The sequence below is a fragment of the Diceros bicornis genome, chromosome 33 (assembly GCF_020826845.1).
Source record: "Diceros bicornis minor isolate mBicDic1 chromosome 33, mDicBic1.mat.cur, whole genome shotgun sequence".
In the NCBI taxonomy this organism is placed as follows: Eukaryota; Metazoa; Chordata; class Mammalia; order Perissodactyla; family Rhinocerotidae; genus Diceros; species Diceros bicornis.
In genome coordinates, this window is record NC_080772.1 from 2,816,195 (window position 1) to 2,822,441 (window position 6,247).

General features: G+C 51.9%; 1 pseudogene; it reads right to left on the reverse strand.

Moving 5' to 3' along the window:
- Positions 1-1,298: 1,298 nt before the first annotated feature.
- LOC131396611 (peroxynitrite isomerase THAP4-like) lies at positions 1,299-4,523 on the reverse strand (annotated as a pseudogene).
- Positions 4,524-6,247: the final 1,724 nt, after the last annotated feature.

Here is a 6,247-nt window from a genome sequence, read left to right on the forward strand (position 1 = left end):
AGGAACAAAGGCACCAAACTGTACCATCAGGTACGACACACTACAGAAACAGCTTTAACGTGCTAGGAGAACATAGCGGATAACACTGACCAGGACATCAGTGGCCCTCAACTGGAGCTGTCCTTCCCCAGGATGCATCTGGAAACACGCGGGATGGGTTTTGTTTCTTGCTTTGTGTTGTCCTAAGGGTTGTTGCCCTGGGGGTCCAGGAAGTCCTGAAAAGCCTGTCACATAGAGGCTTTGCCACCTGAAATGTTACTGACATCTGGGAAAACAAACAATGATCCAAATTAAATGAATGATGTGGTAGGTAAATGTTCTCCATGGATGTATAACAGGGAAAAAATGGTACCCTCAATATGTGAGGAATATCGAGAAACCAATGTTTACAACTACTAAACTGCAAAAGAGCAGGAAAATCAGAAACATAGCCAATAAACACACCAAAAATATATGCAACCTACTTGTACAGGTAGAGAAATATGTACGTAGAAAACACAGGAAACAGTCTAGGAGTTTACACACCAAATTTTACTACCAACAGGGAATAAAAGTTGGGAGGTAGGTGAGAAATAGGAGATTTACCACTTCTTAGCTTATGTATCTCCGTAGTGTTTTAATTTTTACAAAAGAAAATGTATTCTACTCAAACAGATGTTTAAAATTTTAAAGAAATTATTAAAATGTTCAAAATGACTTCAGTACAAGCATATTCGTTAAAACATGAATGGAAAGAACATCCCCATGACTCTAAGAGTCTCCTATAACTTTTTAAATATTAGTTTACTATGTTGATTTTATTTCACATTTAGATCCTAACTCATTGGAATTTACATTTGTGTGAAGGATGCAACAGAAGCTGACTTTCTCCTGTTGAAGTGGAAAACCAATGATTTGGTTCATTGGGTAGGTCTGGCTTTCCCAGCTGACCTGCAATGCCTCCTTTCCCACCTGCTAAACCCCGACAACTACCGCTGCCTCTCGAGTGCCCTAGAGCGAGTGGGGTAAGCTCTGCAACCTGGGATCCCTCTCTGCGAAAGAAGGCTACCAGCAGAGCCTTCTCCCAAGACAGCAGCAGGCATGCTGCACACAGAAGTGCTCAGGGGAAGTCTGCTGCGAAGCAGGAAACCCCTCATGATGAGCAGGCAGTGGGGGAGCCCCAAGCCCCAGGACTGACGTCGGCTGGGGGCAGCAGGCTGCTCAGGTAGGGAGCCACCTCCCTTCAGCTCGTGCAGCTCCTCCTGCAGTGTGTGCACCTGGCTGTTGGCGGCTACCCCTCTTCAGCTCACTGCCCTTCTCTACCAGCTCCTGCAGGCGGCACCCATGCTCCTGTTCCCCCGGGAGCAGAAGCAGTAGGAGTGCAGCGATTTGAGGAGTTCTTGGGCCCCCAGTGCTGACAGATGACCCTGCTGAGGGACGTGGGCCTGGTGTCGCTGTGCTTGCCCTGCACAGCTTCTGCGGTTGTCTTTGGGGTGACGTCTGTTGGAGGGTGGAGGGGCTCTGGGAGGGTTTCTGAGGCATCATTGTGAATGATGAACTTGGGGGCTCTGGGCCAAGCCCTCGTCAGGCCACAGGCTGGTTCTGCTGCAGCTGAGCTCCACATCTCTCTTCAGCCTCCTTCGCTCGACTGGCTCTTGGGGGACAGATGGCCTTTCTCGAGTGTGCACCGAGGAGAAACTGTAAGAAGGAAGCCAGCCAATAAATCTGCACGCTCCAGATCCTGGTGGTAAAGTCACCCTTGGAAATGCCATTCTTACCCAACAGTCGCTGGGTGGGAAGAGAGGGTCTCATCGCCAGCATCTACAGCAGACGTGTTTGCATCTCCCTGGCTGCCTGACGCTGAGGAGGCCACACTGTCTTCTGGAGTTCCTTCCAGAGACCCTGCACCTGCTGCTGACTGGGGCTTCCTGGGCGGCAGTTGGTGCGGGTTCACCCTGCAGAGCGGCTCGCTTCTACTTGTGGGACCCTGGCTGGGCCCTCAGGTTTTCCCTCAAGGACGACGATGAACCTGCAGCTCCTTTCCCATCTGCTTCACTCGCGTGTTCCTTAGGCACCCGGCCTTCCTGGTGTCCTTTCTGCTGGGGCGGGCATAAACTTCAGCCCCCCTTCTCAGTCAGGTGGAAGATGGAGGGCATGGCCGTGGGCTTGAGCATGTAGTATTGATCCTCCAGCCTTTCTGAAACTTTCTTTTGGTGAAATGTTCACTACAGATGAAAGAATGCTTAGTGGGGTCCAGTCATCCCTGTGAACAGCTTTTAACCACTGGACCAGAAGTTTTGAGCCCTTTATGGAGAGCCTGCAAGGATAAATGAAAAAGTAATTAGAAAGAAAGAATTAAATGTCTTCCCCTAAAATGATCAACTGTTAAAGCAAAACAAATGTTTTTGCGAACACCCACACATGTAGCCACTTTGCCCATTTAAACCTTTAGTAAAAACTTAAGGAACACCTTCTGCTTGCAAGTTATTACTAGAATAGAAAGATGAAAAACCCACTGTCTACCTTAAGGAACTGACCATCTGTTGGGCAGAGAAGGAAGGAAGGTGAAGACCTCCTCCCAGGCTGTGTTAAATGCCCTGTAGGGACACAGAAGCTCGGGCAGATAGCACAGGATGGCATCAAGACAACAGGAAAGTCTTCGGGAAACCTTGGAAATAGTTCCTAGAAGCTCATGGCTGCCCATCCCTCCTGCTGTCCCTGGGGATGCAAGACTTTGGGTGCTAAAATGGGGAGGGTTGGTCCCCCTATTTCAAAGCCAGGCAAGGTGTTGGCCAGCAGAGCCTCCCAGGCACTCAGCAGGGCACCTGACCCCAGCTCTGCTCAAGCAGCTGAGGATGCAAGACTGCCGCCAAGAGGAGGTCAGCGCCAAGAGCTGTGGTTCTGTGTTCATCCTGTCCTTCCACTACCAGGAGGAAAGCTGCTCCCTGTACAAAGCAGCCAGCCCCTGCAAGGTATTCACCAAGACACTTCATCTTCTCTTCTCATTAAGGTAAAATATCTATTTAGATGAAACTGTACACATGGGGGTTTGGGGGGTCTCTCCTGAGGGCTTTCTGCTCCACTTGAGGTCATCTAACACCCCTGAGGCCGCTGTGGACCAAACCAGGTGGATACTAGATCCTCAGGGCGTTCCAAGCAACATGACCTTCTAACCTTTCTCAATGCTTTGTGACTAGTTACCAAAGGACCCCCACCTCCTTTGCCCCCAGACCACGTTAGACCACCACACGTGCCAAGAGCAGCCTTCTCTGCAGGGCTTTGCCTCATTCTCAAAAACAGTAACAAAACTTTTGGGACACAGGCTCTGAAGGAAACTGTCAAGAAAGCATGGTGGCTGACCTCTGAAACAATCTCATGTTACTAGTTCGTTGGATAGATTGTAACAACTTCCAACTTAGAACAAATCACTGTAAACTTTCAATAAGACTACAGACAATAAGTGGCATTCAGGTCTTTCAAAATTCAATAACAACTTGCAACATGAAGCAAAAGGATCTGCCAGGAGGTTTTCAAAGTAGAATGTCTTCAGTGCACTGTTCTGAGACCTCCACTGCAGAGTCCGCAGGAAAGGACTCACTGAACTGGCTGAACTCCAGAAGCCCTCATGAAGGGAGCCAGGTCACGGGGAAGGCAAGCCCCTCACTTCATTGTGGGAGCCCATGGAAGAGGTGGAGAGAGGAGCATCTACCCCGAGTCCCCAGGGTAAGCCTCCTGGTGAGGAATGGGTCATGCCCTGCCCACCCAGGATGCTGTCAGATCCAGAGACTGCAGGGTCAGCCATCCCGTGAGGAGTGGGCTATGCACTTCTCCACCCAGGATGTTGTCAGATGAAGAGTCCGAGTCTACAGGGTCAGCTTCCCTATGAGGAGTGGACTGTGCCCTGCTCCACCCAGGAAGCTGTCCGATGCCCAGTCTGCAGGGTCTGCCTCCCCGTGAGGAGTGGCCTGCACCCTGCTCCACCCAGAATGCTGTCAGAGTCCAAGTCCACAGGGTCAGCATCCCCGTGAGGAGTGGGCTGAGCCCTGTTCTGCCCAGGATGCTGTCAGACGCCTCTCTAGCATCTGACATGAGCAGAGCCACCTTTCCCTGCACTGCCTGGACCCTTCTAGCAACAGAGCGTCTGGAAGGTGTATCCATCCAGCAGGTACAAGCTGCACTTGCTCAGCCGCATTCCTGATTGCAGAGATCAAGGCAGACTCCCTGCCATCAAAAGAGCAGAAAAGTCACAGCAAATGCAAGAAGATAGTGACCTAAGGAAGGGTACTCCAGAATACCCTGTTTCTCAACATTGTTGGCCCCAGCTTGAATCAATGGAGAGCTGGGTGGCCACAGGGTGGGGGTGAGAGGGTGGTGGAGGCCATAAGGTGGGTGCCGGTGGCTATGGGGTAGCCATGGTGGCTCAAGGTGCCCCGAGCAGAGATGGTGGCGCAGACCAAGGCAACACAACACCCAGTGCTGACTCACCCGCTGGACCAGCCCTGAGGACCTGAGCACCAAGTGCCCCCCACCTCTGGCTGGACCATGCTGGGGGCTGATCGGGTGGCGGCGGCCAGTTACCTGTGGAAGGAGACGACAATTTCTCCCTGTTGCCCAGCAGTGGGAGCAGTCAGTGGCCGAACAATGATCACCATCCCGGGCCTCAGGCTGTCGTGCCACCATGCTCAGGCCCCATCCTTGCCGCCCCTGAGCAGGACCCCACGAGGGTAGAGCTCTGGGTGACACTCTGTGGGACGTGGGGCTGGTCCTCGTGGCCCAAAGTAGAGCAAGATGGTGGCATGCACCTGTCTGTCCTCTGTAAAGCAAGATGTCCGTGCCCTCAGGCACGGTGCTGCCTGCTGCTGCACCCGTCCCGGGGTTGAGCTTCCAAAACACGTCTGTTCCGCTGCCCCATGGGCTGCTGCTGCAGTGTTCAGAGTGAACAACCCAGACTTCAGGGGAGTTGAGAGTGCGGCCCGGCCCTCTGAGAGGGGCCCCGCTGTACGCCAAGATGGCCACCGATGCACTACTGCCCTCACTTCCAGCCCCGCCTGCCTTGGTAGGCTGGATTGGCCCCAGTGGCTGCCTGTTGCAATGCACTCATTCTCCAGGCAGTGAGAAGAGGGATGTGGGTGAGGGTGCACCCACGCCAGGAGGCCTGGGAGGCTGTGCTCACCTGGGCTCTCAGCTACCAGGACTCACAGGCATGATTTGGGGCGGGGCTACAGGGCGGAGCGGAGTCCTTGAGTGGAGTGGGCGGGGGCGGTGCCCGTGGTGAGACTGACGCTTCTGACAGCACAGTCCTTGTGGGTCTAGATGCTTTTCCTGTCAGGCTGCTGGAGCAGGAAGGGAAGCAGGGCATCGAGGAGGGGAGGAAGGGGCACCAGTGGGGCTGGGGCACCGGCCTGACAGGCCCATGGCTGCTGGGGCTGGAGGGGCAGCGGGGCATTGGGTAGGGGAGGAAGAGGCACTAGCAGGGCTGCGTTGCCGGTTCTTGGGAGGCTTTTTCCTTCCCCTCCAGGAGTTAAGAAGTGGAAGCTCTGTAACTCCTATGACGTTATGTTGTAGGCTGGAGGGGAGGAATGCTCACAACACATGCGTGATTTTGTTATTATTTCAGTGACTGATAGACCATTTAAGCTTCTTTTTCTGTGATGAAAAAGAGAAACTGAGTCCATCTCGTTGGGCCTTAACTTCTTCGGGACCTAATACAATCTGTTGGGGGGTCGGGGTTGGGGTGTTTGTGCTTTGGCCAATGTTAGTGTTGGAGAAGAGGGAGAATCCCCCTCTGCCCTTTCCATTAAGGTTCATATGGCTGGCCAAATAATTAAAAGACAGGTTAGCAGGAGAAAATAATATCAAGTGTAATAACATGTATACATGGGAGAAACTCAGAAATGAGCAGCTAGTCGTTCTGTCTAAGCTGCTTGCTTAAGTATTGTAGCTAAAGATGTGGAAAGTGTTGGGGGAATAGTGGTTTGGGATTTCAGAGGGGAAGAAGACAATTCACATGGAGATAGAAATGCAAATGTTTGTCTGAAAACTCTTTTCAGGGCCATCTATAGAGAATGTGGCCAGGGAGAGACAGAAATTTTGATAAAAATGGGCTGTTGGTGCCTTTCCTATTGTAACATCTATTTTGAATTATATTACAGCCGTCATATGATACTGGCTCCTTTCTGAAACAGGTCTTCTATGTTAAATTCTTTAGGCAGTTGGGCAGAGGAAACTCAAATGTTCTTCCTGAGTGTTCTGAGTATTTATTGTCTTC